The sequence below is a fragment of the Uloborus diversus genome, chromosome 9, assembly GCF_026930045.1.
Source record: "Uloborus diversus isolate 005 chromosome 9, Udiv.v.3.1, whole genome shotgun sequence".
Taxonomy (NCBI): domain Eukaryota; kingdom Metazoa; phylum Arthropoda; class Arachnida; order Araneae; family Uloboridae; genus Uloborus; species Uloborus diversus.
In genome coordinates this window covers 101625070-101652034 of record NC_072739.1, presented here as the reverse complement: position 1 = coordinate 101652034, position 26965 = coordinate 101625070, and the positions used below count along the sequence as shown (strand labels likewise).

Sequence of the window (26965 nt, the reverse complement as noted above, 5' to 3'; positions counted from 1 at the left end):
GTTGCTCGGCTGCGACCACAAAGAACCACACGAGCGTTGCGTTACACACACACGAAAAAAAAAAAAAAGAATCATAACAATTGCAGATAAATTTCTTTCACAATACTATTCATAGTGTAGTTGGATATTTAGACGATGGATGTTGTTATTTCTATGAAAAGGTAAATTCACAAAGATCATTGAAACTGCAAATCGTAAACTTATTTTCATGAATGATTACCATTAGGGTTATGCTAATAACCAAAAAAATCTTTTAAAAAATAAAAAATTTAATTTTTGACATCTTGAATCCAAATAATGTTTTTCGCAATCGCGTGTGTGGGTGTGTGAAGACATGTGTGTAGGCGTGTGTGTGTGTGTGTGTGTAGGCGTTTGTGAGTAGGCGCGTGTGTATGTGTGTGTAGGAGTCTGTAAGTAGGCGTGTGTGTGTGTGTCAGGGTTGGCAAAAACCCGGTTTTTTTTAAAGCCCATGGACCCAGGGTTTTTTGGGGTTTTTAAATAAAACCCAAAAAACCCAACTAAAGCTGGGTTTTTTAAAAGAAATGTGGGGTTTTTTGTCTCTTTTTAGGGAAAATGTAGAGTACATGTAGCATATTGTAGCGTAAGTATACAGACAAAGGGCAAACATTGTCTTGGGGTAAAAAAAGCTGGAAAACTAGTTAAAATTCAGCGTTTTCTGAAGAAAAGTATAAAAGACGATGAAACCCAAGAATGGTGACATTTCAGATTTTTTATTTTCCATGATTACCACAGTTAAGGCAAAGTTACTTCTCGAGTAATAAAACCAATTGTTCGTTTTTAATTACATTTTTTTTTTTTTTTTTTGTATTTTACTTTATTGTATTTCATTTTGTTATGCAAAACTACTGCAGAACCTCAAGTAGTTTAAATCAAGTAGTACTTCATTTTGTTTTCCCGTGTTTACTGAATTCCAGCTTAATCAAGACATTTCTTTAAATGTTATAATACCTGTTTTTCTATTTCTGTGTACAGAGTAAGAAATATTAAACTTTTTCGTAAGATAATGAAAATACCGTATATCCTATTCTGTTTTCTGTCCGACCGTTTGTAAACCTATTAATTTCTAAAAAATATACCTTCTTTATTCGAGATTTGTGAGGTGTTGGTTTGCAGAATATAATTCACATGAAAGCCTTTTAGCTAGAGTAGTTTATTCTGTACAATCTACAAATATTGAGAAAATCACATGTGCCAGGACTTAGTCAAGATAACTTGAGTTATTTATTGACCAGTTAAAGAAAGAAGTTAAATATATTCATTTAAAATCTTTAAAGTATTTTTTAATGCCGTTAAAGCTCAAATTTCATTTTTTATGTCCATTGTCTGTGGTGAAGACCAAATAAAAAAGAAGTTTAAATTATAACAGTATTTATATTAATTAATTATTTTTTTAATTTCTCAGAAAATTTAAAAAAAACCCAAAAGTGGGCTAAATAATGGGTTTTTTTAAAAGGGTTTTTTCAAAAAATCCCATTGGGTCCAATCCAGCCAACCCTGGTGTGTGTGTGTGTGTAGACGTGTATGTATAGGCGTTTGTGAGTTTTCGTGTGTGTGTGCGTACAGGCGTGGTGTGTGTTTGTATGTAGACGGGTGTGTCTGTATGTGTATGTACGCGTGTTATTGTGCAGGCATATCTGTGTGTATGGCACAAACGCCACCACCCAGGAGTTCGTTGATGGACAGTGGAGTTCGCAGTTCGTAGAGTTTTATGCTTAAGGCTCTTCTATACCGTCCATCTTGGTTTTCGACACTAATGCTTTCTCTACGGGAAAATCTGCTACCTATACAAAGCATAACACGAGAAATTACTGGAATATTTTCATGCGGTTTGTTTTAAACGATGGCTATGACTTAGAACTAGAGATGCTCTTTTTTATTTTTTCTGTAGTTATTTTGAAATTTTTTTAATAACATTTTAAAACTTTAAACGACTATTTTCACACGTTTGAAAAATGATATGGAAAAACGGAAAAAGGAGCGCAAGAGATTGAACATTTCTCTTTAAAAACATATTTTGAGTTTGTTTCTGAGACAATTTGTTCTATTGATATTCTCCACGGAGTAAAACCTTATTTTCGAAAAATTGAGAAAAACTGCGAAAAACACGCCTTCCACCAGACCACACCCATTTCCCCCCCACACCCCACTTTGAGGGACCACTTTCTCTTCTCCCCCAGGGTCTTTGGCTGCTTCTCCGGTTTTCCCCTCTGCCTCGCCACAGGCCTCGCCAGGCAATAAACTGGATCCCTACTAATGACCATTCATTCTTTGTCGTTTTTTGTGTTGGTCTTGTATCTATGTGACTCGAAGGTGACATCCGTTCTAAAAAGAAAACGCATTTTTTTTTTCTTTTTTCGAGTTCCTCGATAAGTTTTTGAAATTATTTAGGTGATATATTTTTCAATGCTGTTTTAATATAAGTACACCGTTTGAGTGTAGAAGTTATTTTGTTTAAAGAATCTGTGTAAATTACTGCATCTTATAATGGGAAAAAATGTGAGTCTTCTCGTTTGAAGATTCATATACATATTTCAAGAATTGTCATTGCTTGAACTTTTGTCTTAATCATTTGCGCATAACCAAGATCAAAGAGCTTTACTCAGGTCCGCGCCAAGCCTGATCAACGCCGTTGTGCAAATGTCTTTTGAGCGCCTTTATGCAGTGGCGTTCGGCGAAAATATAGGGTCTGGTGGGGGAAAGTGGTCAATGGGGTAAAGTGGTCATAATTCAAATAAATGGCTATACCTTAGAAATAAATGTTCGAATGAATGTGAAAATTTTATTTTAGAGTAGTGCAGGTAGAAACTACATTTTGAATACAAAATTTTACAACTGGCAAAATTTTATTTGGTAAAAAAAAATCTTTTGAATAATTAAGGATTTTTTAAAAATGTAAACACCTTTTTTAACTTCCTTATGAAATTTTGTTTGTTAGAATTATGAACAGATTGACTGCGCAGGAAGCTTCCTACATGTCTCAAGAACTCATACTCATTAGCAGTTAGCTGAATCTATTTTGAATAATTTTTTAGAACTATTTTAATGAGATGGGGTAAAGTGGTCATAATATTAGGCTTAACGAATATTGTTCTTTTAAAATCACTTAATCTTTAAATATAAGGCAGGTATAAATTAAATATTAATTTCACTTAATATGTATTGTTTTTACAGTAAACAAGGTTAAATTTATGAGTATATGCGCATGCATACGCATATACTCGTGTAGGCACGTATATATACGTATTCACATAAATGCACCAATAAACACGTATTTGGGTATATCGTAGTATTTTTTATCTATACAGATATACATTCGACTATACACGTATGTACCCGCTTATACTCGTACATATACGAACACTTATATACTCAGGTAGACACGACGTATATACACGTACGTACTCGAGCTGACACTTACATACTAGCATATGATATACATGTATGCAGGGTGAGTTTAAACTCTTGGGCAAATTTTTAAAAGGTGTTAGAGAGGAGGATAAGAAGGAAGAATCATAAGAAACATATGGCCACAAACTCAACGCTGACGCGCTACATGCACGCAAAGCCAGAAACTAATGAATGCAAAACAGGTCACAAATTTATTACAAAAAAGACAATTTTACACAACGACTTAAGAGAGTTTTAAGGTGATTGATGAAACTTACGGCCGGCATCTGTAATACATGCGTTGCAATCACTCTGTTGCAATTACGAGACTCTTGAAAAACTTTCATCAGTCGCTGCGCCTTTGTTGCGATGCGTGTATTAGAGCTACTGCAGGCTATACTTTCTAACAACTGTCTAAATATTTCTTAAGAACTAAAATGTCGGGTAAAATCATCTTTGTGTAACAAATTTGTGATCTGTTTTCATTCCATCGATTTCTGGCTTGGTGTGCATGTAGCGCGTCAACGACCATAAGTTCCTTATGATTCTTTGCTTCTTATCCTCCCCTTTCACACCACTTAGATTTTGCCCAAGATCTTGGATTCACTATGTACGCATACATCTATATTAGCGGATATACTCATAGATATACGTGGATACATGTACTGGTGTTTACACGTAAATGTATGTATATACGTCTAACAAATATAGAATCGTGTTTACACGTAAGCATACGTATATACTCTTGCTTCCACATATATATATACGTGAGTAGACACGTACCAAACACGCACTGGATATATCCACGAAATAACTCGTGTATACCCGTATATGTATGTAAGTACACTACTGGCCGTTAAAATTGCTAAACCAAGAAGGAATAGTCTGAATAAAACAAAAGTTTGCACACATGATGGCAACATTGACACTAGAAAACGATTACAAAATGAAAGCAAAATGATCATTTATTACTGGAAAAATCTCACATGAATGGAGGCTTAAGTACCTTGTTGCGCCACCTCTAGTTGGAATTTAAGAACCGATACGGTCGAGCATTGAGGTAAAGCAGTTTCGTACGATGTCTTACGTCTTCTCGTACCACAGTTGCTGTAAACGCGCCACTAATTTGATCAAACTTACAGGCTGTCCAATTTACCGTCTCAAGTGATCCCAGATATGCTCAATTTGTGACAAGTCACAAATCGCAGACCAGAGCATCACGCAGACCAGAGAAAGTGATAATGCGGAAGAGGAAATCCCTTTACACCCTTGCTGTGTTTGACCGAGCATTGTCATGTTAAAAATGGTTCCTGGGAGCCCAGTCGTGAGAGCTAACACGTATGAGTTTGATCGAATGAGTGGCACGTTTACAGCAATTGTGGTACGAGATGACGCAGGATATCGTAGGAGACTTTTATGTCTCAATGCCCGCTTGTTTCGCTTCAAGTACATCGTACATTCACGCTAGAGGTGGCTTAACAGGGTACTTAAACTTCCATTTATTCGAGATTTTTCCAACCATAAATTATAATTTGCTTTAATTTTGTAATCACTTTCTAATGTCAATTTTACTATCACGTGTGTAAAATTTAGCTTTATTCTGGCAATTTCTTCTTGGTGTAGCAATTTTAATGACCAGTAGTGTATCTATGTACACTTATATATGCGTATATACGTCGACTATACACGTATATACTCAGAAACTCAGGTATGTAGGTATATACTCGAGATACATGTGCAAACACGCAAATGATGTTCGTTTTGCGCGTATATACTCGCATATACACGTGACTCGTATATACTCGTGTAGACACGTATACACTCCTATAAGCAATCACGTATACATGCTTATATGCTCGTGTATACACGAATACACTTGAGTAGACACATGCATGCATGTATCTGATGTATACATGTATTTATTCATATATGAACATGTTTACTCATGTTTACACGACACGTATATACTCGTGCATACCCGCATATACTCGTACATATACTTGTAACTATAAAAATAACCGAAATATACAAATAATAGGGTCATTTGTAACAGTTTTGCAGCTGTTTTTAATTATGACCACTTTACCCCATGCTATGACCACTTTCCCCCACCCCATGGGGTAAAGTGGTTATAAATACAAAGGGAAATGAAAATGTTATAAAACTACTTTAATCAATATTTTTTTCCCTGAAATTCAATGAACGTGTTCTATAATAATGCAATGTAAAATAATAACAAAAAAAGTTGAAGTATTTAAAGAATTTATTGTATTTATTATCCACCTAAGTTGAAAACCTACGATTTTATGACCACTTTACCCCACCAGACCCTAGTTAACAGCTGGATTGACGTCTTGTAGACCAATATGACGTAGAAAAAAATACGTTTGTCATTTAATTGATTTCGAAAAAAAATGTGTATTTAATTTTGGATTACAGTGCACGTGTGTGATTACAGTTTCACTTCATATCTCGAACTTATTTCGAGTTCAGTAGCTCCTCTGATATGCTAATGCGTTTAGGAAAAAGAAAATATTTTAAATATGAACAATTCTAAAATACGGAAGGCATTGAATATGATATCTAAAACAAATACATTGTCCAAAGCTCTTTTTCTGACACACAAATAGTTAAAAAAAAAGGAGGGGGAGAGGAATCGAGTAATTATGTTCAAGTCGTTACTTTTTGGAACTAAAAAGTTAGCCAAAATTGTAGTCTACAAGATACAAATATTACGCACAAGTAAAATATATGCAAATACACTTACCATAATTTTTATGTATGATAAAATGAAATAGTCGAATTTCCGCGAGCAATAATTTAAAATCACAAAGAGACATATTGCACAAATTATAGTACAACATATTCTCCTCAAGATCCAAAATGAAGAATAGAAAATTTCTCGCGCCTCATATGTTCAGCTTCGTGTACTATTAACCCTAAACAGCATTCACGCCTCCACACGAAGAAGAAAAATGCTGATGTATGCATTAACTAGCATCACGTGATTTCAGTGTAAAAGATTGCACTCTTGAAAAGCATGTTTAGACACACAACATGGCAATAATTTTTCATTTTAGATAGGCAGCGAGAGGATTGCTTGTTTCAGTGAGCAGTGTAATTTCTCCGCCACCATAGGATATATAATCAGGGCCTGATGAACTCACGGTCTGGTAAATCCATGGACCTGGGCACCACAATTTTAGGAGCACCAAAATGGGGGTAAATTTCTTTATTTCTTCCCGTTTTTGAAAACTTCCACACAAAAAAATTGCAGATATTCCTATGAGAGGGGGCACCAAATTTTGCCAGGGCCTGGGCATCACTTTGGGCTGAGCGGGCCCTGTTGGATACTGGATATAATGAAAAGTTCTTTTTTTTCCTTCTTTGGTTGGAGAGATTCCCCCCATTTGGAACATTTTTGATTGGTAGTGAAAGGCGCCGTTTTGACTCTGGCGCCGTAGTGCGCCTCACGACCTCGCACATAAGGACGGCGCGACCATGGATCTACTCTCTTAATTCACAATGGTTTTTTCGAACTCTTTAATGTTTCATTTTAGATAAAGGTTTTTCTTTTTATTATTTTTTTATTTACAATATCAATTTATCAGTCATTATAATTGTGTGAAAAAAAAGGAAAGAAGGAGACTGCGAACAAGAAAGTTCACTATGGTAATACTCTCATCAGCCAGTATCTATCTTTTTCCCAGATAATTGTTTTTTTAAATTTTCATATTATTTTGTGTTCCTCCTATACTCAAAATGGAAAGGGATCACATTTGATTAATCCAATATATATATATATATATATATATATATATATATATATATATATATAGACACACACACAATTTTATGCATTTTTTTCTCCCCTGTGACTTTAGAGTCACAGGTGAAAGTATTTTTTCGAAGAATCAGCAAAGTCAGCACCTCGTATCAAAATGCTTCTCCTTTAAAGATTGTACATATTTCAATAATTATCATTACTTTTATTTTCGTCTTGATCATTTGCGCAGGCTCACAATCAAAGAACTCTATTCACAATTTACAATGCATTTTCCGAACTCTTTTGATGTTACCTAAAGTCGATTTTTGCAAAGCGAATTTGTCTATCTTCGCAACTGCGTGAAAAAGAAATGAGACTGCGAACAAGGAAAGTTGAGTGTGGTGATACAGCCATCAGCAAGTAATTTAGTACCTCACAACCTTTTTTCTACGATCAATGTTTTTGAAATTTTCATATTATTTTGTTTTCCTCCAACCTCCAATACTCAAGGTGGAACAGGATCATATTTGATTCAATCAATTTCATGTATAAAATGATGCTTTTCGGCCAGATAGCTATTTAAAACCTCAAGTGGAAGTATTTTTTCAAAGAATCAACAAAGCAATGACGCCTGCAGCACTTCATATCAAAATAATTCTCGCTAGTACAAGAAGTATCATCAGTTGAACTTTCGTCTTGATCATTTGCGCATGCTCACAATCAAAGAACTCTATTCACAATTTACAATGCATTTTCCAAACTCTTTTCAGGTTACATAAAGTTTATTTTTGCAATGCGAATTTGTCAATCATCGTGACTGCATGAAAAAGAAATGAGACTGCGAACATGAAAGCTCAGTACGGTGATACTGTCATCAGCAAGTATGATTTAGTACATCAACAGGGGCGGATCCAGAAATTTTTGTAAGGGGAGTCAAGTTTCAATGGATATCGTTATTATTCCTACGTAAAAAAGTAGCAGTTAATCAGGGTTGCCCATCATTCCATGCAGGAGAGCGTACCGCCTCATATGCTTCGAAGCACTCCCCTCCCCCCCAAGTCAAAACCCATTCAAATTACCTCCCCTCCCCCTAAATTTTCAATGCCACAGCCTGAGCCATGGATCATATTCCCTCAAACTTTCATCAAAAGTCACATTTCTTTCGGCAGATATGCTGGTCATGTCACCGTAAGCTTTGGTTATATGAGATAACATCTATAAATAGTAATAAAAAGCACCCATAACACGCACAACATGTGGTTTGAGGGGGAGGAGAACTGGGGAAAAAGTTAAGCTCATTAGAGAAATTTGCGCTTTTGAAAATGAACAAACAAATCAAAATAGCAATGCCTCAGTAAACAAATCCAGTCAATTCTTTGAATTATGACGCGCTAAAAAGAACTACCTTACAGAACCGAGCAAAAAAAAAAAAAATGTTGACATTGATTCCATGTACTATTTTTTCGGATGTAAAGAATTGAAGTTTAATAATAATCATAATGACATTCTTCTCACAGGGGGTCGGCTGACCCTTTGACCCTCCCCTGAATCCGCCCTTGTACCTCACAACCTTTTTTCTCCGATCATTTTTTTTTTTAATTTTCATATTATTTTGTTTGCCTCCAACACTCAACATGGAACAGGATCATATTCGGTTCCTTCAATTTTATGAATAAATTGGTGCTTTTTTTTCCGCCCAAATGGCTCTTTAAAACCCCAGTTGAAAGTATATTTTTTCTAGGAATCAAGAAAGCAATACGAATTTTGCAGGGCGAATTTGTCAATTATCGTGACTGCATGAAAAAGAAATGAAATTACGAACAAGAAAGGTCAGTGTGGTGTTATCACAGTAATTTAGGGCTACAGTACTCTTTCCTCGCTCTTTTTTTTTTTTTTTTGAATTTTCATATTATTTTGTTTGCCTCCAATACTCAAGATGGAACAAGATCATATTTGCTTGTTTGGTGGTGTGTGGTACTATCACAGTAATTTAGGGCTACAGTACTCTTTCCTCGCTCTTTTTTTTTTTTTTTTTTTTGAATTTTCATATTATTTTGTTTGCCTCCAATACTCAAGATGGAACAAGATCATATTTGCTTCATTCAATTTCATGTATAAAGTGATGCTTTTTTCCGCCCAAATGGATCTTAAAAAAAAACTTTCAATTAGTGTTTTAAACACTAATTGAAAGTATTTTTTTCAAAGAATCCAGAAAGCAATGACGCCAGCAGCACTTCATATCAAAAACATTCTCCATATTTCAAGAAGTATCATTAGTTGAACTTTCGTCTTGATCATTTGCGCATGCTCACAATCAAAGAACTCTATTCACAATTTACAATGCATTTTCCGAAATCTTTTCATGTTACATAAAGTTTATTTTTGCAATCCGAATTTGTCAATCATCGTGACTGCATGAAAAGAAATGAGGCTGCGAACAAGAAAGTTTAGTATGGTGATACTGTCACAGTAATTTAGGGCCACAGTACTATTTTTCCTTGCTCATTTTTTTTTTTTTTTTTTTTTTGAATTTTCATATTATTTTGTTTGCCTCCAATACTGAAGATGGAACGATATCAATTCATTTGATTTCATGTATAATTTTTTCTCACCTTTTGCACTTTGTTTCCCCACTTTGGATAAACAAGTCTTCTCTTTTGCGTACAGCGAATGAGACTGGGAACAAGAAAGTTCCTCATAGTGATAATTAATTCGGCACATAAATTGAGTGCCTCACTGTCTCTCCTTTCGAATAATGCTTATTTAATTTTGTGTCTTTTGCAATCTATTTTTTCCTATAATTCTCGATATTGAACATGATCATACATTTGATTCATTGAATCGATGCATTTTTTTTCTTTTTGTCATATGACAGTTTTCAACTCTAAACGAAAATATTTTTCGAAAATATTAACAAAACCATGTTCCTTCCTTTTTTAGGATTTTTTTTTCTCGTTTCATGATTGATGGCAATCTTTTTACAACAGCGTAGTTGTTGGTACACGTAAATATTTTTCGAGACGCTTTCATGATAGATAACGTTTTTCATTTGTATACTGTGCTACTCATATTGTTTAACGCCACTCTATTTTCATAAGGAATTTTATTTATTTCCTACTATGTGAACAAAATGTTTAAATAACAGAGAGTGTCAAACTGAAAGAAAAAAACATTCTTTGCCTCAAGATCAAGAAATCAAATTTTTATGATACGGAAATTCCTAAATACCACTTGCTGACTATTTTGAACCACTGTACGCTTTCTTACACTTCATTCATTCCTTCGAAGTATATTTAAACCATTTGAGTTCAATTACTTACGTTTTATTATATGCATTGGTAAAATTTGTGAACATATAATTTTTATTCTTTTAACAATACGCTCAATGAATTGAAATTATCTTAAAATGTTGATGAATAGGCACATCGACGAAAGTTTGAATTGAAGTAGGCTTTTATCCGAGAAAAACAACAGTAAAATTCCCAATTTGCATTCAGAGCGTGATAAAGGGCTTTTGTACGCAGTAACATGGCTTTTCTCAGATTTAAATCAAGCGTTGATTCTGCATGCAACTGTCAAAAATACTAAGCTCTGCAATAATTTGCTTTTAGCATTACTGAGAGGTGTCATTTCATTCTAATTATTTAGTACACGTGTATAAATAATGAAAACCTTAGTGGGTATTTATCAGTGGCGCACACTAGGGTCCAGGGGGTCAGGACCCCTCCCATAGGTCTTGCTTTTTTCCCCGATCGATTACGATTCTATATTTTGTGCGTGAAATAATTTCAAACAAAGGTTACAATAACTTCTGTTTTAATAAGTGAAAAAATAAAACCCGCATGTTAAGAGATTTTTTAAAATATTGTGCACTTAGCCTATGAGAAGAAGAATGGGGATTATAAATGAATACACAGTAATAAGTATGTTTTTAGTTTTGTGATTACAAATTGAAATGAGATCCTTTGAACTCGAATTCATTTTTTTATTATGAGAAAAATAAAAGCGTAAATTATTTAATTTCTGGTTATTTCTTTACTTAATGCTAATTATTTATTCATTAGCTTATTTTTTACTGTTTTTTGTTCTCGGGAATCGATAAAATCAAGTCAATATGTTTGACGGCGTAATAATGGAATGAGACTTTCGACCTTGGACCCTCCCTTTAAAAAATTCATGTGCGCCACTGGTAATATGGTATCCTTCTGATCACTAACAAGACAACAGCATTTTTTTTCTTTTCCTGTTTTCTATCGTGCCAACATGCAGATTCGTCAGTTTCTTTATTTCCTCTTTTGATGCGCAGAAAATTCATAGACAAAACAAAAGCATAATTTTCTAATTAAAAACTGCACAGAAAATCGTTGTACAGGGCGCGATTGTTTTCGAAAGATTTACTATTTATGCCTTTTTATGAATTGTAACATTCATCAAACTAGCTATCAGCAAACCTAACTACACAACTACCAAATGTTTTTATTTTATGCTCACACCGACATCCGCAGAAATTCTTCGACATTTTTCTATGATTAATTTGCTTTTCTTTTCAAGAATAGTTTCAGAAATTTCTGTAAAAAGCAAAGCAATCTTTTATCGATAAAGTTATAAAGATCATCAGTGTTCCGCTCGCCCTCTCCCCCTCAATTATATATTGAAAAATACATAAATGAATGAACTGAACGAATAAATATAAAACAAATTAAAAAAAAACGAAGATTATGCCGCCCATGAATTGCAAAACAAATACAGAATTCGATTCGAAGAGTAAATGTGTAGAATTGTCCCGCGGTTCCAAAGTTTTCAAGTAAAAATGAGAAGGGTGGTAGAATAGAATAGGAGAATTGGATTCTTTTTTCTTCATCCTCATACTACACCCTTCTACCCGATCTGTTGTCGTGGTGGGAAACAGGCCGGAGGGGTGGAGGACATGTTTTGGAACACAATCCTTCTTAGCTCGCTCTCTGCCCTCGTCCGACCGTAAAGGAGTTCCGATGGGGACAGCTTAGATTTACGACTGTCCTTTCAACAACTCAATGATTGACGTTGTCCATCATGAAATCTGACCAATTAGCAGTGCAAAAAAATCGAGTTAGCCCCTCCCAGATACACCCCCTGTGTTGCCACAGATTTCGTGTTTTCGTCGAATCTGATTTTACGGAGAGGTTTAGAAGAGCCTTAAGTTAAGCATTGAATGAAAGCAAACTATTTGTAATGGCGACGAAATTTTGTCCTCTTAATAAACAACGAACTGGACTTATTCTCGTTGTCATGGTAATCTGAAAAATCAGAGCAACATCAACTTTGGTCAAGTGAGGAGAATGAGCAATTCGTGATTGCTCAAAAAATAAATAAGAAAAAAAATAAATTTGAGTTTTTGACAATCTGAATTCAAAATTTTTTTTTTTGGAATCACAAGTTGCGATAGGACCCTACTAGTTGGGTCGTCTGTGTGTGTAGTGCACAGAGGCCACCGCCCAGGAGTGGTCCCGCTGGCGGAGGCCGGTGGACAGTGGAGTTCGCAGAGTTTTATGCTTAAGTTAAGCCTTGAAAAAAAACAAATTAGTTGTAATCATGGCGACGAAAATTTGTCACTCTTAATAAATATAAAAACAACGAGCTGGACTTATTCTCGTTGTCATGGTAATCTGAAAAATCAGAGCAACATCAACTTTGGTCAAGTGAGGAGAATGAGCAATTCGTGATTGCTCAAAAAATAAATAATAAATAAAATAAATTTGAGTTTTTGACAACCTGAATTCAATTTTTTTTTCGGAATCACAAGTTGCGATAGGACCCTACTCGTTGGGTCGTCTGTGTGTGTAGTGCACAGACGCCACCGCCCAGGAGTGATCCCGCTGGCGGAGGCCGGCGGACAGTGGATTTCGCAGAGTTTTATGCTTAAGTTAAGCCTTGAAAAAACAAATTGCTTGTAATCATGGCGACGAAAATTTGTCACTCTTAATAAATATAAAAACAATGAGCTGGACTTATTCTCGTTGTTATGGTAATCTGAAAAATCAGAGCTACATCAACTTCGGTCAAGTGAGGATAATAAGCAATTCGTGATAGATCAATAAATGTATTTCTTTATGTACCTTAATTTTCAAAACAAATTTTCAATTTATTCATCTTAATTATTCCACTTTGCCTCACATTCCCCCTAACAATAAATGGAGAAGCATCCTCGTATTCTAAATTGATTGAGTCTTACGAATATTCGGATCTTGAACAACAATCCACATTTCCATTAATTTCAGGATATATTTTATTTTTAAATTATTGCAATTTAAATTTTTAGGTAATTATCTTTATTAAGTTAATAAGTAATTAAGTGTATGATTCGACTCCTGTTTTCAACATTCGAATTTGGTTAAATATCCTGCGGTTAAACATGAGTACACAGCTAGACTTTTCTCCTGGGGAGGGATGATTTTTAGTCAAATTAAACAATTTTTTCCAGTGATAGTTTTTTTTTTTGAGCATAATAAACCAGATTCCTCCCCCCCCCCCCTGGGACACGGGAAATTCAGTCATTACAAGCAGAAGTTTTCTCCTGGGGGAGGGGGGCATTAAAAATCAGAGTTTTCTTTCACAAAAGTCGTATATATATTACCGTTAAAGTATATAATACAGTTATTTTGTAGAATACCTAGTTATTCCATGAAATAACTCATCGTGTCCGTTAAAGTGGTAATATGTTATTCATTTGACACTTTAACTAGTTATTCTATGAAATAACTAGGTATTCCATAAATTAACTAATGGAGAGACGGTTAAAGTGTAAAATAAACAATTAACCTAAAATGAAATGATTCTATAAATAAACTAATGATAGACAATTAAAATGAAAATGAAGCAATTTATCTAATTTATGCAGCGTATAAATTGTATTTATGGAAATGTACCATAAAATCACTTGTTACAACAAGGATTAATAAAATGACACTTGGAATTACAAAAACATTATTTCTAAAACACAAACATTTTCTGTTGACACACTGGGTTTTTTACGAACATTTTGGGGGTGGAAGGTAAATGTATTTGTCGTGCAAGATATATGATATAGATTATTTTACACATTAACGGGCTTCAGATCGTTATTCTATGAAATAACTAGTTAAACCAAGAAATACAAGAGAGTTTTACACTTTAACGGACACAATCAGTTATTCCATGAAATAACTAGGTATTCTATAAAATAGCGGTTTTCATACTTTAACAGTAACATATACACCTTTTAACAAAATTGAATTACTCTCACCAGGTGCTTCTTTGTCACATATTTCACCCAAATACAATATTTTAGTCATTAGTCAATGGTGAATATATTTCTTAAAAAATTCTGAAAAAGTTGCATCGAATCAAATACATGGAGATGTTAAACTTTAACAATAATTCTCATTTTGAATTCAGCTGCAGATACGACTTTTGGGCTAACCACGCCAGATTAGAGTGTATACATGCCAGAGGTGCAGCGAAGGAAAAAGGGAGTAAAATTCTGTCTGCGCTAGTGCTCACATGGTGTCAAAACATTTACATACTAGGATTGGAAATATGGCTTAAAACTACGGTAAGAGCCCCCTGATGTTGCTTCACTCAATCTGATTTACTTCACTCATCGTGAATCAGCGAACTTATTCAACGATATATCCATTCACTCGGAATGTCTGACTTCGTCGATTGAAATCTCTTTCACCTAAAAGATTGAATGAAGAAGCGAGAACGAGGCCCTCCTCTCTATAGGTTGTAGAAGATGAAATATGTATACATAACTTGGTCTTACGAAGGGGACATGTATGAAGCCCCGTCATTTGGGCAATCAGGAGGGAGGGGGGTCAACTAACTCCTCCCCCGGTTTTGAAAGCATAATGTATAGGAATTTTTGCTTGTATTTTGATGTTTTTTTCCTATAAAATGCTTTAAATTCATACCCTTTGCCCCCCCCCCCTTTTGAAATGAAGGACCTGCATATATGTCTCTTTAACAGTCAAGGATTAAGTTGAAATGTTAAGAAAAACTTCAGAACTCACACATTGTGTTGATGTCGTCAATTCCGACTCCGCATATGGAATTTATTTGAACCTGTGAAAAGAAATACATTTATTATGTGTGTGAAAAGGAACTACTATGCACAAAAGTTTTTTTGTAACGTATCACAATGATAACATGCATGTATTTTCTATAATAGTGAATATGGTTTAACTTACGAAATTAACTAAGTTTGACGCAATATATCCTGTCGCCATTCTTGAGTTGACTAATAGTTACTTTAAGACTATTAGTTACTTTAAAATGAAAAAAAAAAAAAAAACCTCCACAAAAAAGAAAAAAAAAAACCCCCCTAAGTCATTTTAAATACATAAACTTTAAATTTTTAAACTTTATTATTTTTCTCTTTTTTTTTTTTTGTTATTTTCGCGATAACTTGAGCTGTTGTTGAACTTGAAATTTATTTTCAAAGACTACTTTTGAACGCGGTGATCAGTCGGTGGATTTTCAGGATGCAGAAAATCGTTAGCGTCCATGTCGTATGATTATGCAGCACGTAAAAGATCCTGTGGCGTACGAAGGGGAGCTTTGGGGGTGAAAACGCCCCCCCCCCCTCAGAGGCATCGGCTTTAACAGAAATGCAAATTCTAATACAGTAGTTTATGCATATGAAAGGGCTGTTTCGATCAAAAAAAAAAAAAAAAAAACCCTTCAGAAGGTAATTTTGATCAAGTAATCCCTTTCAGAAGGTATTTTTGATCAAAAAACCCTCCCAGAAGTTATTTCCGGCTGCACTAGTGAAAAGATCCCTTGGGTATTCGTTTGGCTTTGAATGCCTCCGGCAAAATCAAAATCCCTAGTGCGGTTTCGCATCGAAGGGAGCCCAGTTGCCTCCATCTGGTGAGCAAAAGAGATCAAAATTTTCTGTGACATTGACATCCGCTCCTTCATGGTGGCACATGAAAGACTGAATGCCGTATCGGGGGATCGCACTAGGTCTGCAAAAGACTAAATAGCCCACCCCCCGTTAGAAAGAAAAAAAAAAAGACTACTTTTGAATAACTGTTAGATAGGTTTTAGAGCGTTGCCGTTGCAGGAAGATGTTCACAAGCCCTATGAGCTGTGAGTAACTAAATGAGAATTTGGGGAAAACAATAATAAGAGTCAGAAAATTGAATAGGAAAATGGGGGGAAAGGGTTCGTGATTAATATCGTTTCAACGCTTCCGCAAATGTCATTCAAATATCCACTGCGAATGAAGTTTCTTGTTGTTAGAACTTTTACCCTCTCTATGTAGGTTTTTCAAAATAAGATTTTATTTAATTTTGGAGAAAAAAGAAGTGTATTTATCTAACACATGAGCTGCACGAGCAGTTAGTTTTCAAGCTCCTCTAGATCAGACTTTCTGAACTTTTTTCGACCCACGGATCGGTGAGAGGTCCCCCCCCCCCCCCAAAAAAAAACCATGCACTAAAGAACTGTTAATTCTATTAACTTTTAAAGAAGTTATTATGATTTACTTGTAGAAATACAAAAAAAAAAAAAAAAAACATTGCAATTGGTATACCTAATTAAATTAACATTTGAGAAAAATTAGAATATGATGTGAAGTAAGAGCAAAACCAAAGTAAAACAATAAATTCCTCCCAAAACAAAATTAATAATTAAAATTAGTTTAAACTGATTCCAATTTAAAAAAGAAAATAATTTCATAAAAAATATACTTTTGTTTTTGAAAAGTACGTCAATGATCTTAGTTAAGTAATTCTCTTCAAATAGCTCAATTCGTTCAGATTGAAAAATAAACGCAGAAAAGTTACTTTTATTCATTCATTTGTTTATTTTTTTCAGTTTAAGAGTTGATTGTGTAATATTTCTTTGTTATATAAATTTTATTTCGAATTAAAATTTGGCACTTATGTTTTCAAAAATATTGATGTTCACTGGCACCAACTCGTATTTTCTTCAAGGAAGGAAAGGGGGGGGGGGCGATAGGAGTCAGTTAACCTTTAGGGGAGGGCGGTGGGGCTGCTTAAAACAGTTACGCACCACTGGGTTGTATTCAGTGCGTCACAGTAACCCTTTGATGATTTTATTTATCAAAGCAGCATCTGCACGCCATGTTTAAAATCGAAGAAAATAACAAGATTTAGTTGCTTTGTTTTAATTTATTGGAAGTTTGAAATAATGTTGATATGTTTTTGTGTAAAACTTCGATTAATTTATTGCTTCACATACCTATATATTTTGTATATAAATATACATATTAAGTTTAAAGCCTTTTTACAATGCCTCTTTATTTGAAATTTGAAAAAACATTTAATTTTACGAACAATTGAGTTTGGTTAGTTAACTTATTATTTTTTATTATTTGATCATTTTAATTATATATTTTTAAGCACCCATATTGAAGTGCTAAATTGAAGATGCATTAACTAACATTTTCAAATAGTTTTGTTACTTTCATTGGATCTTGATCACGTCATAAATCCAAATTAAGAAATATCTGTAGACAACATGATACGGGAGATTGGATTATAACAGTTAATGTTGCTTCAAGGTTTTCGCAATCCTTTGGACTCAACTAGTCTTAACTTGAACTTCTGATATAACTAATTCCCTCAACCTTGCTTATAACTCTTAACCGTCACATGATTCTGAATAAGTAATAGTAATGGTTTCTTGCATTTGGAATTAAACAACTTAATAAATACTCTATCAAGGTTGACTAGAAATTTTCAATGATCTTTTGGAAGTGGAAAAACATAAGACGTTCAAAACTATAACTCAATAAATAAAATAATAGAAAATACTCCAACTAAACCTTCTAGAAGTTAATATAAATAGGTTGCGTAATTCCAGGTGTGTGTAAAACAAATGTTTTTAAGGACAAGGACTTTGATTTAATGAATTGATGTTTTTATTCTTCATAAAACTCGAGAAATACGACTCATAATTATAGAATATGATGCATAACAGTTATTAAAGTAACGAGAAATATGATACACATTTTTCATGTGTAAACTAATTAACTTTAGAGGACTCCAAAATTTATTTTAGCTTATGTTTTATTTAAATCGGAAATAACTAAATGAAAAATAATATCTGCGAATCAAATTTAGAGAAAATTTCAAACCCTGTAAATGAGCTATTAAAAATCAGCAAAATCTAAACGTAAAATCAAGTATGTTTAATATTATATGAGTAAGTACGTAAATAAAAATGAATTCATTTGAAACATGTTACACTCAATGCTCATGGTAAATTTGCGTAGTAAATAATAAAAATTGTGATGTTCTAAAGTATTTTTAAAAGGTACTTGATTATCATTATAATGATTGTTAAAAAATAAATGTCAAAATGTAGACATGTTGCAGGGAAAAGGCAAATGAATTAATTTTTAGCGGAAAAAACATTTCTGCCAATTAAATAATACATCACCCCCCCCCCTCCCTACACCACTACAGTTTTTTTTTTTTTATAATTATGTTTCGAAATTAATCTTATAAAATTCATACCTGGAAACCGGTTATAAAAATATATATATTTTTTAAAATTAGTATTTAAAATTTAATCGTCTGCCTTTCAGCATAAAAGAGTTATGTTCCTAATGCATTCTTTTGATATCAGAGTCCGGTAACCGTTCCTCAGTGTGCAGGTTTTTCAAAAGCTCGCAATTTTGTGAGGGAAAAAGCGGCGAACGAAATCTTTCGAAATTTCGCTCTTGCTCTAAGGGGTACAAATCAAGGGACGGCCGAGGAAAAAGTGAAGATGTAGAGGTGCCAAGTTCAAGGGCAAGGGTAGAGAGATACAGGTGTCCCCTGACGCAGGCCCCAGCTTTAGGTCTTCCATCCAACAGTCAAGGACGACAGCATATACTGGGAGGCACTGCTTAAGAGAGGCTTCTAGCGGGGGCATAGAACAAGAAAAAGGAATGAAAAAAGAAGTTCCAAAAGAAGAACAAAATGATGGATTCTTCTCCCTTACTGGAGTGCCTTTTTTTCTCTTTTCCGAGATGGTTAACTTGAGCGAAAGTAATATTTCTTGTGAGTTGACAGAGGAGGAATAAGGAAGTTTTGGATTTTTCGCTTGCAGAGCACAGGCAGTAATGAATAGAAATTTTGACATAAATTTCAGCGAATCTGTTAAAGCGAATTTTAAAATAATTCTTTAACAAAAAGTATTCACCCCTTCTTGAGTATATTTGTGAAAATCGAGTGTTTACTAATTCAGAACTTTAACCAAGTGATATTACCCTGGGGTTTAATTTGCGCGGTTAACTTCAACGAAAGTAATATTTCTTGTGAGTTGGCAGAGGAGGAATAAGGAAGTTTTCGATTTTCTATCAGAGCACAGGCAGGAATAGATAGAAATTTTGATATAAAATTCAGTGAATTCCAAAAGAGCAAAATTTGAAATCATTCTTAATCAAAAAATGTTTTCTTTAATTTTTGTGGTTAACTTCAACAAAAGTAATGTTTCTTGTGAGTTAGCAGAGGGGGAATAAGGAAGTTTTAGATTTTCTAGAACACAGGCAGGAATAGATAGAAATTTTTATATAAAATTCAGTGCATTCCTATAGAGCAAAATTTGAAATCATTCTTTATCAAAAATGTTTTGTTTTTCCTCGTGAGTTTTCTGATGAAAATCGAGTGTTTACAAATTCAGAACTTTAACCAAGGGGTGTTGTTCACAAATAATGTTACGCTTTGAGGTAAAGGTGGGGGGGGGGGGCGTCATGCCGTTCATTTCAAATTTTACGGGGGGGGGGGGTAAAGGGTGAACACTCAATGTTAATTTTATCGAGAAAAAAAAATCACGTCCACCTATATGTAAAGATATTATATTTTTATACAAAGAAATGCGATGTGCTTTCGTTGGCATTTGAGATCTGAAATTGCATTAATGAAAACTGCATAGACCGTGTGAAAGGAACTGAAGTCTATAAATACAATAAAATGGATGTATGTGGGTTTGTGTATCTTCCTGATACAAATCTAGAGTTTCCGTCGGATCCTTGTCGAAATCGCACAGAGGTTCTTTGGTGCTCATGAGCTCACAGGGAGGAAGGGGGGTCGGAGAAGAATCTGTGAAACGGGATGTTTACGCTAATTGATAAAAATGACTGAATTTTCGGAAAAAAAAAAAAAAAAAAAGTCTAAAGAGGTCAAAATTTTAATTTTGAGCTAGAAAGTTTGCTTTTTTCTATGCACGTTGACAAGAAATTTTACACATTTCTTTCTTTTTTTTAAACCTGATTGTTAAACGTGCGCCGCCTGAAACAGTTTTTATTAAGATACATAGTGTAACACTGTACCACAATTGTAGATAGTGCAACACTGCTATTTGAATATGATGGTGCTTAAATCTTGATTTTGAAAAAAAAAATGGACATTTACCTCGCAGGATTGACATTATTGCGTAAAATCAAGGGTCCAATGGTTGGGTTAACCCCTAAACAACTCCCATTCGCTGCACTATTTACATTAGCCACGATCATTTTCTGTTAGCTTCAACTCGTTTGACAAAATTATAATCCATTAATCATTCACTGACGATTATCAAGAATTCGAATTTAAAATCATTAATACCGATCAAACACAAATGCGCCTTTCAAATCCCCCCCCCCCCCAAGGCACATTAAGAATGGCATTTCGTCTCACGGTGCAAACGAAGCCCTGCAACACCGACGTCGGAGGGCTTGTTTGCAGGAAAATGTAAACAATTCAACAATTCCGGAACTCGCGTATACGGTGCCATTTATCGGTAGTTTAACAGAGGAGTGTCTCATCAGCAGTTGGGATTCAGACGGCTGGAATGTGTTCCAAATAGATACGGGGGGTAATGCGCGTGTGTGTTTTAATTGCATAGCTTAAATCTGTTTGAATTAAATAGTGGACTCTTCCCGTTAAAGTCGATGCTGTATTTGTGATTGATTACGTGTTGTTTAGTGATTGTAAGGAGCGAAGGAGTGGAGAGCTTTGATTGTTTCAGAAGTTGTTGTTAAACTGCGAGTTTAAGATTGTATTATTTTCAGTAATTATATTCAAAACTATAATTCTCATAAAATTACACTTACTGTGTCAGTAATTCTGATTGCTATTCATCACAGAATCATTTTAAACGTACCAACGGCAGGGAGCCCACCTAGGGGAGGGGGGGGGGGAGGTACATGATGCAGACTGCGCCATTGAAATTTTTAAACGGGGATTGTTTTGAGGGGTATTTTTTGCTTTTTTGGGGGGCTCTCGCTCTTAGGGGTTTTTGTCGTTTTTAGGAGGGTGCACCCTTGCTCTAGGAGGGATGGGCATCCCTGCCAAAGGTATAAATTAAGAAGAGGGTTGAATAATCCTTAGGCATGAAAAAACGGACATAACTGAATAAATATGATTGAATGAACATTCAAGAACACAACTTATTAAACTTAAACTTGATAGTGTGTCTATATTAGAGCACGATTGAACGAACATGATTGCGTGAACTACTAGCACAGATAGAATGTATGTACCTCCGTGGGGGGGGGGGGTCAAACAGTCCAAACATACCTCATAACGTGAAACTTTAGGTTGTACCATACGAGGTATCTGTGAAGTAGGCTCCCCCGTATGTCAGGTGTGTATAAAACTATCGTTTAGCAACGTATGTTAAAACTAAAATCAAGAGTTTTTTTGAGGTGGGAGTGACTGCCCAAGAACCCCCTTGGACGTTCAAGACTGTGACTAAGCAAACACAGTTGAGTGAATTATCTAACAAGTGACTCAGCATAAGTGAAAAAATGATCATAATGATAAATGACTATTCAAGTCAATATAGTCTATTTTCAAAAGTATAGTTACTCAGCTGCGACTGAGTAAATGAATGTTCAAAAACACGATTTACTTCACTTGATTTTTTTTTGTCTGTACACAAAAACATGATTGAATGAACATGACTAACTGAAAATCCAAAAATTCTTATAGGCAATCGTTGATTGAGTGGGGAAATTGAATGAGTAAACATGATGAACAGTGAAACATAATAGTAAGTAAAAGTAATTGAACATTCGTTAATAATGAAAGAGTACTCAAATACTGATTCTGTTAACTTTGAATGAATATTCGAGAATGCGCCTGCGCCTGCCTAAACATAAATAATTGAGTGAATGTTTAGAATGCAACCAAATAAATATGACAAGATCATTATTGAGAAAATATAGCTATAAATGAACAATCAATTATACAGATTCAGTAAAATCTACGTATCGGATAATTTGAGTTACGAATCTGACTACCAGGGTTGCCCCCCCCCCTAAGGGCAAGAGCGCAAAGCCCTCAATATCGCGGAGACTTCCCAAAAAGCAAGAACCCCCTCCCTTAAAATGAGAAAAATACCCCTCAAAACACCCCCCATCTAAAAATTTCAATGGCACCGTCTGCGCCATGACCCCCCTCCCCTAGGTGAGCACTCCTGCTGACTACACAAATACGATTGAGTGAACAAACATTCGAGAATACAGTACAACCTCATTTATTCGGACTGACTGGGATCAAAGGCAATCCGGATAAACGAAATCCTGATAATCCGGGTAATATGGGGGTATTGAGCAAAGCACATTCATAAATAAGCAGAATTATCTTTTATTGCAGCAAAAAACGATGCTTTGTAACAAAATTAGATGGGACTGTTATTTGAAAGTGCTTTAACATTTATAGTGGAGCCGCAGTGGTGCCAGACTGACACTCCCCCCAAATACGCCATGGTGTTTGTTAGATAACTACAATTTATTGTTCGATGCAAGAGTTATACATTTAACCAAAACAAAGAGCAAATATTTGGAGCATTCATAGCACATTTGTTGCTATCGTTATTTAGAATAATTATTTTCGTGAATATAATCTTTTTTTAACTCTTGAAATTTGATCCGGATAAACTTGAGATACGGATAAACGAGGTACTTGTAAAACACAAAATGATTAAGTGATCAAACTTTCGAGAACTTTGACACAAAATTTCACATGACTGAGTGAATTAGTCAAGATTTCAGTTGAATAAAAATGTCAAAAATAGTTTTGAAAGTGATAATGAGCGAAGGGGTACGGGGGGGGGGGACGTACACACAAGGGATAAATATTCATGTTTATATGAATGTGATGTAGTGAATGGAATTTCTAGCACGGATTCAATTCTTTTGAACACATTCAATAACACCAGTTAGATCAGCAAACCTTCAGAAATACAGACATCGAAAAAAAAAAGACTGGTTCTCAAACTTTTTTTTTCTTCAGAAAACCATTAGTTCAAGATTTTTCAGACAAATTTACAAGAAGATTAATTTCAAATATGGATTAAAAATTCATCTACAGTGATGTTATTATAAGGTATACAAGACACAGTGAAGGAATAATTACATCCTATTTAAATTCTCGAATTAAACAGAAATTTGCTTTGATTGAAGTATCATTCAATTTTAGATAAAAATTATTATGTCTGTGCTGAAAACTACACGAGAAGTATTTAACTGTCTAAAATTATCGTTTATGATCCGTGGTTAAAAATTTTTCCCTTTTATGGTGTTTTTTTTTATAACTTATTTAATAAACTGTGAAAAAAAAAACATTTTAAAACATACACAGTACGATTTTTAAAAACAGAGATAAAACCCTTAGATTTCAATTGAGCAACAGCAGTATCGACAACCAGTGCCTAACTTAGCGAGAAATACGACAAACCAAAATTGGTTGATGCAATACAATGGCCATCTGATTTCACGTCAGTCACACAAACCTCGTTCGTCTTATTTCTGCTTAGATTTAATAATGTGCAGCTACTTTTTAACGCGAGATTGTTTTAATAAAAACAAATCTGCCAATTCAACTGAAATGCCATCTAAACTTACCGGATTTTCCAAGAATAATAACAAGGTTTGAGACATTGTTTATGGTTATTAAGTCCACCGAAGATATTTAATTTTCAAGCATTCGTAAGTATGCCAAATACCTTTCTCAATGCTTTAAATCTTCTAAGAAATTAGTTATTTTGTGTAACATACATTCCATGTTTTGTCTCGGATTGTGCTTATGTTATGAAACTTCAGAATCGAGATCGCTGTAATGAGATTTACTTCCTGGTAGACAAGTTTTTAAAATGTGCTACATTCTTGCTGGAAGTTGTTTGGATTCCTGTTTTTGTTTATATAAACAGTGCATTACTTATTTCCTCGATATAAGAAGTTTTTTTTTTTTTTGTTATATGTGTGTTTTAATCTTCAGCTCATTTCAGTGTTTGATAGCTCTTAGTTGTTTAGATAAATACTAGTTTCCATTGGTTTAATCTACGCGTAGTGAAAATATATTTCATTTGTATTAGACAAAAATATTTCTGTCGTTCATTGGAAAAGTGGTGTATCTCTATCTTTTTAAAACGCATATTTGTCTGCTGAATGATATCACATTTTGTTATATAGTGAAACCCTGATTTTATGTTCTCCGTCAAACGAGTGATACAAAAGTTCCAAGCGGGGAAAACGTAAATTCGGGGCTTTAAAAATCTAAGCATATTAAAAAAAAAACTAATGAAGCAGTGATAAAAATGTGTAATCTTCACTACTTCTTTGTTTTTGGATACAACTTCAGTTATTGTACGATCTGTAGGTTCTAACTTTTTTTTTTTTTTTTTGCGAAATTGCTTATTAGTTGGCATTCACAAATAAGAATAGTTTCCGAGTTTTTAGAATCGCATGATCAGCTGTGGGGACACTCGCGATTATTTCGTCTTCCGTCATCGAAAGTGGGTAGTAAATCTGACATTAAAAGAGTTCGTAATATGATGGGACGATATATGCGTCACCAACTTCTGCAATTTTTTTAAGAAGAGTGTCAGAAGCTCTAGTCTTCAATTGTTATGAAGGGAGATTGGACGGTTTAGAGGAAATCCCTTTCGCAGTCAAAGGACAATCAAACGGAACAAAAAGAATGAGCGACTTCATCTTGAAAAAATAGCAATCTAAAAAAAAAAAAAAAAAAAAGTGAGCGAGTCTTGTAGATGAAAAATAATTTTGATCTGCTTGTAGAAAAACGGACAACGTAAAACCGGGGTTCCACCGCATCTTTTAGTATAAAAATGAAGCAACTCAATTTTCCAAAAAAATAATATCGAATGACAAATAGTATAGCTGAGCGCTTGCATTTTTGAATCTAAGGAAAAATGTTGCATAGAACTTTATATAAAACTTAGTAAAATCACTTACAAGGAGAAACACTATTTTAACAATAAGTGTCACATTTGTAAATAACACTTTCCTTGTAGGGCTTCTCAACCACCCAACCTGTAGGGGGGGGGGAACGATTTAAAAGGAGGGCGTGAGCCTAACGAAAAAATGATCTTTGTTAACTTACTCAAAGAAAAGAAAGGCAAAATATTTCCTGGCATAATAAGACATACAACACAAATTTCTTAATTAGTTCCTTTGCTTAAATATTATCTGAAATTTAATTAATTTTTACCATCAATATTGGATCTTAATTTTATAGTTATTATTTGTTACGATTCTCTTATGCAACAGAACATCATAAGTGAAATTTCGAAGCTACGTTAATGCAATGTAAGCAAAAGCTGTCCAGATAGAAGGTCACCGTGACCTCCCAAACACTCCTAATTCTGCAAAATTTGCTGATGGTTCAGCAAATTAGGAGACAATATTTCAATGTTGAGATTTTGTTATTTTAATTTTTTTCAATTAATATTTTAGCGATGCTTGATGTTCTTTTTAAACAAATGTTCCTATGAATAATGTGTACAGGTATGCGTATTTTGTCATTCGGTAAAATTGGAATTTCATTTGTCAAATTGAAAATTTTCCCCCTTCGAAAAATTTTTGTTCTTGTCACCCCTGAATACAAGTTATTAACATTAACGCATAAAGTTTTATATTGCACTATAATTGGAAAGATATCATAGTATAATCAGAACACATAACATTGTAATTGTCTTATGACAAACATTTGTATTAATGAGGGTTTTACTTTAAACATATGGATGTACGTGCATATTTAGTTATTTAGCTAAAGCATTGAGTAAAAATATACTGAGCTAAAATTGAACTGAAACATAACGATTTAATGAAAGCTGTGCAAAACTGTTATTTAGTTAAAAAACAAAATTTACAGTTTTACAGACAGACGATTTCTAGTTAAAGCTAGTTATAGCTTTAGCGTCAACACACGTTATACATAAATGCATTATTATTTACATTACTATTTTATGAAGAAGAGTGTAGCGTTTTTTTTGGGGGGGGGGAGGGGGGTCGTTTTTAAATGGGAGCGTTTTTTGTTGTTCTTCCGTAGAATTTACATTGAGTAGTCCCTGCTTTTACTAGCAAAATACTTTCTCTGGGGAGGGGGGGGGGGAGAAGTTTGATTCATGAGCATACTATTTATTTATATTATTATTATTGTTATAAAAATAATTTCGAATAATTATTCATTTTTATTCTAACAATTTTTCACGAAGAGATTAAGACCTCTGCAGCTCGCCAAGTTTTTCAGATTTTAACTTCATGATCATATCTAATATCATTCTCATTTTAGGCTCGAAGTTAAATCTTGGTTACTTTTTTTCTACTTTGACAAAAAAATAATAATTTGAAGGAGGGATGGGGGGGGGGGGTATAGGAGCTTTGCTCGAAGCAAGGGATCTAAAGGTATATTCTGAACCCTGCTTCTGATCTTGCCCCTCCATGAACTTCCAATTATTCAGCACCTGAAAGAAAAAGAGGGACACAAGCAACGCCCTCCGAACATTTGAAGGGTTAACCCTTTTTTCTTT

At 34.3% G+C, this 26965-nt stretch overlaps 1 protein-coding gene and 1 long non-coding RNA gene across 3 annotated transcripts in view; one reads left to right on the top strand and one right to left on the bottom strand.

Moving 5' to 3' along the window:
• LOC129230064 (UPF0489 protein C5orf22 homolog) overlaps positions 1-26965 on the top strand; it is a 739515-nt gene that overhangs the window by 475949 nt on the left and 236601 nt on the right. The window lies entirely within an intron of this gene.
• LOC129230065 (uncharacterized) overlaps positions 1-26965 on the bottom strand; it is a 57776-nt gene that overhangs the window by 4868 nt on the left and 25943 nt on the right. Inside the window, exon 2 of the long non-coding RNA XR_008581147.1 lies at positions 15205-15256. This is a non-coding gene — a long non-coding RNA (uncharacterized LOC129230065). The remainder of the gene's footprint in view (positions 1-15204; positions 15257-26965) is intronic.